The sequence below is a fragment of the Procambarus clarkii genome, chromosome 26 (assembly GCF_040958095.1).
Source record: "Procambarus clarkii isolate CNS0578487 chromosome 26, FALCON_Pclarkii_2.0, whole genome shotgun sequence".
In the NCBI taxonomy this organism is placed as follows: Eukaryota; Metazoa; Arthropoda; class Malacostraca; order Decapoda; family Cambaridae; genus Procambarus; species Procambarus clarkii.
Window position 1 is genome coordinate 8,360,235 of NC_091175.1, and position 12,579 is coordinate 8,372,813.

Sequence of the window (12,579 nt, forward strand, 5' to 3'; positions counted from 1 at the left end):
AGACTAACAATACTTGCCCTCCACCCACTTTATTAAGCCACCAGACTACCTTATTAATGGCCATTTTGACCGGTCTCTAGGCGCTTACATTTATGCAAATACATCACAGTGTCTATACATTCATACTTTACATTGAGGGAATTTTTCATATTCGTCTGTGCCTCCTATTCTCGGCAACAATTGTCTTCGTGTGCAGATCTGAAACAAGTCGCTTAGCTAGTCCCTCGCCCATTGAGCCCTACCTTACCTTACCTTGTGAAGATTTCGGGGCTTAGCGTCCCCGCGACCCGGTCTTCGACCAGGCCTCCTAGTCCTAGGTCTGTGCTCAGGGAGTAGAAGAAATCCCGAAACCCTCTGCAGGTATGCTAGCTTCCAGGTTCACGTTATACGCCAACCCGCACACATATGAAAAGATACGTGTGTGTGGGTTGGGTTATGAGTTTTCAGGCACGTTACTGTGACTTGTTCTCTGCTGGTGATAAGTCTTTCCTGTCCAGCTTCCAGGGAATGTAATTTAAGGGACTTGCTAGTTTTCCCGTGTTCCTGTAGGGGACACTGAGGTCCTGAATAACCGTTAGAGAAACAGTCAGTGACTGAGATAGACGGACAGAGACAGAAAGTGACAGTCAGAGACAGAGAATAAAGAGAATCAATGACAGAAGAGACAAAGATTACCGCTGAACCTCGTAATAATAATACAAATACAACATAATGAGAAGCTAGTTAATCGAAGTGGGTCGAATATCAAGGTGGGTTGTCACTAGCAGCCCACCACGTTGGTGGGTCCTGTGTTTTCTAGTAAGTGGCATGTAGGTACTAGAGCACGTGTGGGCCAGTAGGCTTGAGTGGCGGGGTGTCCTGTCATCGTCCACTTCACCACTCTGGAAGTCAAGTTAAAGGAGCGGTGGACGTGTGCATTAGTTCTCCTGCATTAGTTTGAGTGGTTCTGGGTCCTGCAACTTGTCAGAAAAGGGGCTTGGGTTGATCACCGGGAGTTCCTTCACTGCAGGTTGGTGGGGACGCCTCTCCCTGCAGGCTAGAGGTGACCTTCATCTACACGTTTCTGACAAAGGTGTGACGGTTTTTTCCGCCATCAAAATGCCACAAAATAACAAGCTTGGGCCTAAGCAAACAGCTCACGCTGGCCCGCTGCTCTAGACCCGTAACAATTTTGCAACAAGGCAATTGCGTTGAAAGCGTTTGTATATCGCGTGTAAACTGGATTTCCATATAAATTGCCAGTTAGATTTCTTGAGCAGAGGGCGGGAACGTTCAAAGCGCCATCGTCAGTGTTTTATAAGAGCCTCAAGTAGAGCATTAACAAAGGATTATCCAACGGTAGGGACGGGACACCTCAAGGTAGATCAGATATCGTCTTCAACTACTAGTTACTGACCCTAAACCTGTGTCTCTCTTCAACTAAATATATAAATAACTAGGCGAGTGCTTATCCTAGGCTGCTGTTGCGACTATATGAAGTCAAGAAACACGCCACTCCAAGCACGCTAGGATTAGCTAGGTTCTAAAATTTCAAATACGGCTACTGAATGCAAGCAACATTTCTGGTAAGACACGATTCCTGAAGCTATTGCACTAGACTACGGCCCGTAAACAAGTGCAATATGCAAATGGACACGGATATGACCTGTAAATAAGTCCAATATGCAAATGGAAAAGGGCCACGACTCTGGAAGGCAATTTCAGTTGGCTACTGCACTAGGCTATGCCTCCGCAGTGACAATTACTGTCGACCATCTCTGCTTATCACACACACACACACACACACACACACACACACACACACACACACACACACACACACACACACACACACACACACACACACACACACACACACGCACGCACACACACACACACACACACACACACACACACACACACACACACACACACACACACACACACACACACACACACTCAGAGTAGTAGACAAATGGAATGCATTAGGAAGTGATGTGGTGGAGGCTGACTCCATACACAGCTTCAAGTGTAGATATGATAGAGCCCAATAGGCTCAGGAACCTGTACATTAGTTGATTGACAGTTGAGAGGCGGGACTAAAGAGCCAGAACTAAATCCCCGCAAGCACAACTAGGTAAGTACAACTAGGTAAGTACAGGTGAGGGCCTGACGGCTGAGTGGACAGCGCTCAGGATTAGTAGTCCTAGGGTCCGAGAATCAATCCCCAGTGGAGGCGGAAACAAATGAGCAGAGTTTCTTTCACCTTGACGCACCTGTTCACCTATCAATAAATAGGTACCTGGGAGTTAGACAGCTGCTACGGGCTGCTTCCTGGATGTGTGAGTGTGCGTGTTAGAAATAAATGTAATAGATATAATAGAGGAAACATAGATTTGTTAGAAAGACAGGGTCCAAGAGCTAATAGCTCGATTCTGCAGATACAAATAGTAAATACACATTTCCCATACCTGACGTGGAGTTTCAAAGTCCAGTATTGGAGGTAGTTATTTTTTCAATAGCCTAAAAGCTAATTTAATTTTCAAAGTTTCAATCTTCAATATATCGAGTTTTTGTATGGAATTAATCGCTACTGTGAAATATATATATGTATATATATATATATATATATATATATATATATATATATATATATATATATATATATATATATATATATATATATATATATATACTGTATTTTATATTTTCGTTTTTTTTTCCATAAGTTTTATTGTGACTCAAAGGTGACGCATGGAAAAGGAAATTATTAGAAGCGCTAGGCTAGCATGACCATATGGAAAGGTGAAGAAATAGTGAGTTACGGGCATTAATCTGAATTATCACGTGTAATTCTTAACAGTTTGGTCGAGTTCAACCACTTGGACTGGACGGTAGAGCGACGGTCTCGCTTCATGCAGATCGGCGTTCAATCCCCGACCGTCCAAGGGATTGGGCACCATTCCTTTCCCCCCGTCCCATCCCAAATCCTTATCCTGACCCCCTTCCCAGTGTTATATAGTCGTAATGGCTTGGTGCTTTCCCTGATAATTACCTTACCTTGGTCGAGTCCTGCTTGATACGACGTATTAAATGAGGTGACAGGAACGTCGCTACCATCCACGATGACACAATTGATTGATTGATGAAGATTAAGCCACCCAAAAGGTGGCACGGGCACGAATAGCCCGTAAGTGGTGGCCCTTTTGAGCCATCACCAGTATCAATAGATGACGGGAGATGTCTCCCGTGGATGAGACATTAAAAGAATGTCATGAAGGTATGAATATGACACAAGTCTGCGAACTACCTTCATATTAAACCATCTTAGATGCGTTGATGATTAAGATACGGTGCCAGGATAATACGTCACCTAGTGAGGGGACTTGGGGGGCCCGACTCCAGCCCCTGGGCTCCAGCTCCCGGCCTCTCTATAAATAAGAAACGCGCAAAATTTTACACTCTGCCATATTGCCTCCAATAACTTTTTGTTTCCCTGTGGAAGCGAATATTATGAGACAGTGGATCATGGCCAACTGGGAAGCATTACATGAAATACCCGAACTTATTGCCTCATAAATATACACATGAAGCTTCAAACCAATTTCCATTCAATAGAGGAGCCGGCCGACGCCTGCCCTGGTGGTGAGTTAGTGCCCTGGTGGTGAGTTAGTGCCAGCCGACGCCTGCCCTGGTGGTGAGTTAGTGCCCTGGTGGTGAGTTAGTGCCAGCCGACGCCTGCCTTGGTGGTGAGTTAGTGCCAGCCGACGCCTGCCCTGGTGGTGAGTTAGTGCCAGCCGACGCCTGCCCTGGTGGTGAGTTAGTGCCAGCCGACGCCTGCCCTGGTGGTGAGTTAGTGCCACTATTGTACTTTATAAAATGAAGAGGGAGTGCCGTGTGCCCTTACGTCTGCTCGCACTCCCACTGATAACAACATCCCACCTCCCCCTCCCCCCTCCACACACCCATCAACCAGGCACACCTCCTCCCAGCTCCCTTGTGTCTACCTTGTTTAGCTTCCGGGGATCAACAGCCCCGCAGTCCGCTCTCTGACCAGGAATCCCGGTTGGTCGTCTAGTCAACCAGGCTGTTGGACACGGCATTCTTTGGTATTCCTTGGAGGTGTTTATCAAGTTCTCTCTTGAACACTGTGATGAGTCGGCCAGTTATGCCCCTTATGTGTAGTGGAAGCGTGTTGAACAGTCTCGGGCCTCTGATGTTGATAGAGTTCTCTCTCAGAGTACCTGTTGCACCTCTGCTCTTCAACGGGGGTATTCTGCACATCCTGCCATACCTTCTGGTCTCATTATCCGTGATATTATTTCTGTGTTCAGATTTGGAACCAGCTCCTCTAATATATTCCACCTGTAGATTATTGTCTCTCTCTCTCGCCTGCGCTCTAGAGAATACAGATTTACAACTTTAAATCGGTCCCAATAATTAAGATGACTTGATAGAGTGGATTCTTGCCGTAAAGGATCTTTACTAACTGTGGTCAGCAATTTCTCCGGCTCTGAATGAGCTGTTATAATGTAACAATATTCCACCCTAGAAAGCACTAGTATCTTGAAGAGGATCATCAATTCGTATTGCATCCCTTGTTTGGAAGGTCCTTGTTATCCAACCTGTCATTTTTCTTACAGTGGTGACAGCTACTTTATGGTGTTCTGTGAAGGTAAGGTCTTCTGACATGATTACTCCTAGGTCATTTACATTGCTTTTTCGTTCTATACAGTAATGAAATTTGATTCCGTTTTATATATGGAGCCCGTTTTTAAATGTTCATTTTGTCCATAGCGCAGGAGCTGGAATTTATTTTCATTAAATATCATATTATTATCTGTGGTCCATTGAAAGACCCGATATACATCAGATTGGAGGTTTGCCGTGTCCTCTATATTGTCTACTCGCATGAAAATACTAGTGTCATCTGCAAATGATGATACAGTGCTGTAGTTTGTATCCTTATCTATGCCTGGTATTAGGATGAGAATAAGTACCGGAACCAGTACGGTACCTTGGGGGGGGGGGGGGGACTGAACTTTCACAGTAGATGATCCTGATTTTACTGTGTTGACTATTACACTCTGCCTTCTGTTTGTTGGGAAGTTAGTTTAGTTCATTTATTATGCACCCCATACCCATCTTGTGGGCGGTAGTGGAAAGGGTTACAGAGGCACATAATGGGCTCAGGGACTGAACCCCACAATTCATTTAGCTAAGCAAGTTACAATCTTGATGAACTAGTCACAAAATTCAATATAAGTCGTCACATCAACAACGGGGCCGAGATCGACCACAAGTGAACAATTTCTAAATTAAGCAACTGACATATATGGAGAGCTAGTGTCACAATTTATATGTTTGTCCTGCTTTGCTAGTAATTTCCTTTGCACGCATTTTGCACGCATTGCACGCACGCATTGCACGCATTGCACGCATTGCACGCATTGCACGCATTTTGCACGCATTTTGTGCGTGCAATAACCCCATGGTCATCATTCCACACCCTGAGTGTGTGAGGGCCCTCCACACACTCATCCACCCCCTCCCCCCTCCACACGTACACGCCCCACAAACAAATTACAAGCTAATTGGAAACAACAATACCTTGCAACTGATGAAACCTAAATATATATTTTGTTCCTGTGTCCTGTCCTCCCCGGGGGGGGGGGGGAGGACAATATCAAAATAATCAAAATACCCTAAAGCTATACTAGTCCTAACGCTATACCAAAATTATAGTATATATTAATATTAATTTATAGTCGAGAAAAATACCGTTCTTGGTTAACCAGAACGTTAAAGTGACAGAGTGCATCTTCGGGTGTTGGTGGTAGCTTGCATGAGCAGCGAGTGCCTGAGCACGCACTCACTCGCACTCTAGCAGCGCCTGAGCACGCACTCACTCGCACTCTAGCAGCGCCTGAGCACGCACTCACTCGCACTCGAGCAGCGCCTGAGCACGCACTCACTCGCACTCGAGCAGCGCCTGAGCACGCACTCACTCGCACTCGAGCAGCGCCTGAGCACGCACTCACTCGCACTCTAGCAAGCCAAGGAGGACCTAGCCAGCCGGCTCACAGACGGCCGGAGCCACATTCACCGCACCTCAGTTGGCAGGAGTTGTGTGTTTAGGAGAAACGCCCTCACTCACTCACTCACTCACTCACTCACTCACTCACTCACTCACTCACCCACCAGAAGCTAGGAGGGAGGAGCTGGGCTGTGATTCACGAAAGAGTAGCAGCAGCAGGAGACGGTGATGAACATCTAAGACAGATCTTAACTTCCAACAGCGTCTCCGACATTCTCTCAATGCCAGAACAGTCGGTACACCTCATAATTAATTACTGATGATGGTGATTGTAGCCTTAGTGTCCTTTGACCCCCCCCCCCAGTGTTGAGGTCAGGGGTGTAGAGGTCAGGGGTGTAGAGGGCAGGGGTGTAGAGGTCAGGGGTGTAGAGGTCAGGGGTGTAGAGGGCAGGGGTGTAGAGGTCAGGGGTGTAGAGGGCAGGGGTGTAGAGGTCAGGGGTGTAGAGGGCAGGGGTGTAGAGGGCAGGGGTGTAGAGGTCAGGGGTGTAGAGGTCAGGGGTGTAGAGGGCAGGGGTGTAGAGGGCAGGGGTGTAGAGGTCAGGGGTGTAGAGGGCAGGGGTGTAGAGGGCAGGGGTGTAGAGGTCAGGGGTGTAGAGGTCAGGGGTGTAGAGGTCAGGGGTGTAGAGGTCAGGGGTGTAGAGGTCAGGGGTGTAGAGGTCAGGGGTGTAGAGGGCAGGGGTGTAGAGGGCAGGGGTGTAGAGGGCAGGGGTGTAGAGGGCAGGGGTGTAGAGGGCAGGGGTGTAGAGGGCAGGGTATATAAGCCCGTCCCAACAGACTGGGCATATCGCATACCCGCCCCCCCCCCCCCAATAATATTATCCACACCAGAAGCACCACCATTAACACTCCTCCCCCCTCCCCATCCCCCTCCCTCCCCGCCACCCCCAACACCCCCACCACCACCACCATTAACAGGCCACTAGAGTCCAATTTAAGGTAAGGTCACGGACGGGAGAGGCGTGGGATAAAACACATGGCCAATTTACTGCTTCAGTAAACCCACGCGCGCCCACGCGCGCCCACCACGCCCACACACCTACCCACTGCCCGCTACCATGGTCCTACTTGAGGTCATCCTCAAGTCTTTTCGACGATAGTGTCCCAGCGGCCCGATCTCTGGACAGGAGTCATGGTGGACGGCCTGGTCAACCAGGGTTGTGGGCACTGCTACACGCAGTCAACGGCCCTACCACGTTGATAACACCACGTTCGATCAGCGAAGCTAAGCAACGTTGGGTTGGGTTTGGTTAGGTTAGGCAACTAGGTGAATACACTCACACAGAGGTTTTTAGTTGATTGACAGTTTAAAGGCGGGCCCAAAGAGCCAGAGCTCATCCCCCGGCAAGCACAACTAGGTGAGTACACACACACATAACCACCCACGCTCCAGGTAGTCAAGTTATTACTGGGAACTGCCGCCAGCGTGCGGGCCGGAGCGCTCTCCATGTTGACCTTAAACACCCTGGATTATTCACACCAGCACCCCCCCCCCCCCCTGGTAGTTACAGCAGAGGTGTCGGCAGGCCTCAAATAGAGCACAACTGGCGCTCTCCCTCCCCCCCCCGTCTCTCTCTCTCTCTCTCTCTCTCTCTCTCTCTCTCTCTCTCTCTCTCTCTCTCTCTCTCTCTCTCTCTCTCTCTCTCTCTCTCTCTCTCTCTCTCTCTCTCTCTCTCTCCAACACACACACTCCCTCGAGTCCAATTATTCACGTGTACCTCACCTGGTAGGTGTGGTGCCTCACCTGGTGAGGAGTGGTACCTCACCTGGTGAGGAATGGTGCCTCACCAGGTGAGGAATGGTGCCTCACCTGGTGAGGAGTGGTGCCTCACCTGGTGAGGAGTGGTGCCTCACCTGGTGAGGAGTGGTGCCTCACCTGGGGGTACACAGCAGCCATTACCTGTAAACAAAAAGAAAACACATTAACATTTGCAAACACATTGAACTCACCTAGTTGTGCTTACGGGGTTGAGCCTTGGCTCTTTGGTCCCGCCTCTCAACTGTCAATCAACTGGTTTACAGATTCCTGAGCCTACTGGCCTCTATTATATCTTCAATGGAAACTATGGAGGACGAGGAGGAGGACGAGCAGGAGGAGGAAGACAGGTGTGAGGTGAGGAAGAAGAGACACAAAGAGAGAGAGAGAGAGAGGAAGATTGAGTGAAGAGCAAAAACAAAATAAGAAAAATGCAATAAAGAAGACTAACAATAAAAGTTCCCACTAACCACACACACACATTAGAATATTAGCATAAACCCCACGCAACCACAACAGCCAACCACAACGGCCAACCACAACAGCCAACCACAACGGCCAACCACAACAGCCAACCACAACGGCCAACCACAACGGCCAACCACAATTACAACCACAACAGTCAACCACAACTACAACCAACAACAACAAAAACAACAACCACAACACCACCCCGGGTCAATACACATCACTTCTCGCTTCTCATAATTTATTCCCAATTCTAATGAAGCCCAACTGTTGCGTCAGAACTGTTGCGTCACAACTGTTGCGTCAGAACTGTTGCGTCACAACTGTTGCGTCACAACTGTTGCGTCAGAACTGTTGCGTCAGAACTGTTGCGTCACAACTGTTGCGTCACAACTGTTGCGTCACGACTGTTGCCTCACAACTGTTGCGTCAGCACTATACTGAGCCAGTGTTGCCACCTGTCAGTCCGCTCTTATTGACCCAACACCAAGGGTAATGAAATGAATATTCTCTCGCTGATTAACAAAGTTAACACGACACAAAGTTAACACCCCACAAAGTTAACACGCCACAAAGTTAACACGCCACAAAGTTAACACCCCACAAATTTAACACCCCACAAAGTTAACACCCCACAAATTTAACACCCCACAAAGTTAACACCCCACAAAGTTAACACCCCACAAATTTAACACCCCACAAATTTAACACCACACAAAGTTAACACCCTACAAATTTAACATCCCACAAAGTTAACACCCCACAAAGTTAACACCCCACAAAGTTAACACGCCACAAAGTTAACACCCCACAAATTTAACACCCCACAAAGTTAACACCCCACAAATTTAACACCCCACAAAGTTAACACCCCACAAATTTAACACCCCACAAAGTTAACACCCCACAAAGTTAACACCCCACAAAGTTAACACGCCACAAAGTTAACACCCCACAAAGTTAACACCCCACAAAGTTAACACGCCACAAAGTTAACACCCCACAAAGTTAACACGCCACAAAGTTAACACCCCACAAAGTTAACACCCCACAAAGTTAACACGCCACTTCACTCTAGTCAGTCAAAGGGCCCTAGAGAAAGGCTGCCACCGCCCTACGCTCACATTCTGGTCACGAAGCCATTTTTAAGGCTCGAATTAAACCAATACTGGTAAAGCATTAAACTGAATTGTGACAGAACCATTAACTTTACTGGTCAGGCGCCGTGGCGGGGGCCGTATTCCACGTGGTGGAGGTCAGGCGCCGTGGCGGGGGCCGTATTCCACGTGGTGGAGGTCAGGCGCCGTGGCGGGGGCCGTATTCCACGTGGTGGAGGTCAGGCGCCGTGGCGGGGGCCGTATTCCACGTGGTGGAGGTCAGGCGCCGTGGCGGGGGCCGTATTCCACGTGGTGGAGGTCAGGCGCCGTATCGGGGGCCGTATTCCACGTGGTGGAGGTCAGGCGCCGTATCGGGGGCCGTATTCCACGTGGTGGAGGTCAGGCGGAATTTCCACTTACCACGTGGTTGGTGCCTTCGAAGACCACGTAGTTGGTGCCTTCGAAGACCACGTGGTTAGTGCCTTCGAAGACCACGTGGTTGGCACCTTCAAAGTAGGTACACCCATGAGACCCTACTGTGTACTATTGTCATGTGTCACTCGGCTGTCAGTCTTCCCTCAGAACCTCTGTGATATTACGGTGATGAATGGCGTGATGGGTGTGATGATCTCAAGGCGGTCTGGCCACGTGTCCTTACAACTCAGAATGTCATCAGATGCGTGCGGACGGTTGGCTAATATAAGAACTGCCTTTAGGAATGCGAGCAAAGAGTCGTTCAGGATCTTGCATACCGTTCATGTCAGTTCAATTCTAGAATATGCGGCACCAGCGTGGCGTCCTTATCTTGTTATACTCAACACCAAGCTAGAGAAAGTTCAGAGGCATGGTCACAAGACTAGTCGCAGAGCTGAGGGGTATGAGCTACGAGGAAAGCCTACTGGTGTCCTTGAAGGGAGGTCATTATCTTCCAGTGACGTGAGGTTATGTTAGAAACAAAAGACACGTGATTAGATATGCCAAGAGCCCAACAGGCTCTGCAACCTATACACCAGTCACTTAAGAGTTGAGAGGCTGGACCCAAGAGCCGTGGTTCATTCCCCCCTGCTAAATACACTCGAGTACAAGTAGGTAAGTACACACATACAGAAGGCTGCTACTCCAATGTCTTCCCAACGAATAGAGAAATGAAATGTAAATATCTACTCGGCTTCCTAAGGCTACACACACACACACACACACACACACACACACACACACACACACACACACACACACACACACACACACACACACTAGCTTTTATTTGCCGATTCCAAACATCCAGTCGCACACTGCCTTTTCTTCTGCTTCCTATCAAACAAGCATTTTAGGCACAACTACCACAACTGCCGCCACTCACCTCAAGATGTCACCACCACTCACCACAACCACCCACCACCAACCACTCACCACCACCACCGGCACACAACACCACCATCACACATTATTTAAGGCAAACCGCTGGAGTGCGCAACAGTTTCCTAATCACCATTTTCCACTTGCAGAGCTCAAATAATTGACGTAGCTGGAAAATGGTTCTATTTATGCAACTGGAAATAATTTCAATTTCACGCCTATAATGCCGGCCATTTTGGGGTTGGTGATGTGTAAACTCAATTAATGCGTGGCGAATACTAGCCGCCACCCACCACAGTTAGCTAGAGTGTGTGTGTGTGAGTGTGTGTGTATGTACTCACCTAGTTGTGCTTGCGGGGGGTTGAGCTTTGGCTCTTTGCGTGTGTGTGTGTGTGTGTGTGTGTGTGTGTGTGTGTGTGTGTGTGTGTGTGTGTGTGTGTGTGTGTGTGTGTGTTGAACTGCTCAAATTAATTAGGGTATATTCGCTAAAAAAATACATATTGCTATGGAATACTTTTTCTCTTTCTCTTAAAAGTATTGAGAAGGAGACTGGTATCCTCCCGCCAAGCCTTTCATCCCACAAGTCTATCCAAGCTCCAATTTTCCTAAACGAATTTGTTGGTCGGGCGGGCGCGATAAGACGAATATTAATGGCCCAAGAAGAGTGAGATGTGAAAAGGCATCCAACTTTGTGCGGGAACCGTTGAGAGGCGATGCGCTCTTGTTTACGCGGGAACCGCTGAGAGGCGATGCGCTCTTGTTTACGCGGGAACCGCTGAGAGGCGATGCGCTCTTGTTTACGCGGGAACCGTTGAGAGGCGATGCGCTCTTGTTTACGCGGGAACCGTTGAGAGGCGATGCGCTCTTGTTAACACATACATTTAGCTTAACTCTCATTTTCCATGAAATGTCATTTAACTTGCTAAGTTTTGTCTATAGATCTAGATTATCTTAGGTTATTTGCTTTGCTAAGATTTCTAGTTAAGCCTAGGTTACTAGAGGTTATTTACCTGGTAGGTTTTGTATATAGTCAGTCACGCCTATGTTAGGTTAGGTGTTTTAGGAGGTCATATATATATATATCAGATTTTTATATTGTTTATATATGTATACTCTGAGTGATGTTTGTCAACAAATGGTTAATGTGGAAGGTGTTCCCTGGAGGTGAACCACATGTATGGCCTCCGGGCCTCATGGGCATAAGCTCCACTTGGAGGTCTTCCACCCCATCACCTCTCCACCTTACCACTACCAAACACACAAGCACATTGTTACATTTCACCAAAACCTAAACAAACTTTCCCTTATTTAACCGTAGTAAATAATAATAATAATAATAATAATAATAATAATAATAATAATAATAATAATAATAATAATAATAATAATAATAATAATAAGCACTACAAACATTAGTGCAAGTGAAATGTGGCTTGCTAGCCCCGTAGACTTTATTTTACAAATATTGCCAACGCACTCCAGTTGCAAACTCTGTGAGCGGGAACTGCGGCATGATCTCCCACACTACATCACCGAATGCCCAGTTATTAGACCTTTCAGACCCGTTGGCATGAGGTACCTGGAGCTTTGCATTTACTTTATTCATTCTCGTGTTCTTGAAGATATCCTTCTAATGTACCCAAAATTTGCCAGTGCAGGCTACTGAACATATGGCCCTGTATGACTAACCATCCTGCGAGATGGGGACTTTTAGTATTACTGCTGCCTTATTTACTCTCGTGTTGATGATGATATCCTCATAATGCACCCAGAGTCTGCCAGTGCAGACTACTGATCACATGGCCCTCTATGACGGTGCTTAGGGTTGG

General features: G+C 47.6%; 1 protein-coding gene across 1 annotated transcript in view; it reads right to left on the bottom strand.

The window, feature by feature from the left end:
* LOC123756747 (uncharacterized) overlaps window positions 1-12,579 on the bottom strand; it is a 222,161-nt gene that overhangs the window by 33,915 nt on the left and 175,667 nt on the right. The window lies entirely within an intron of this gene.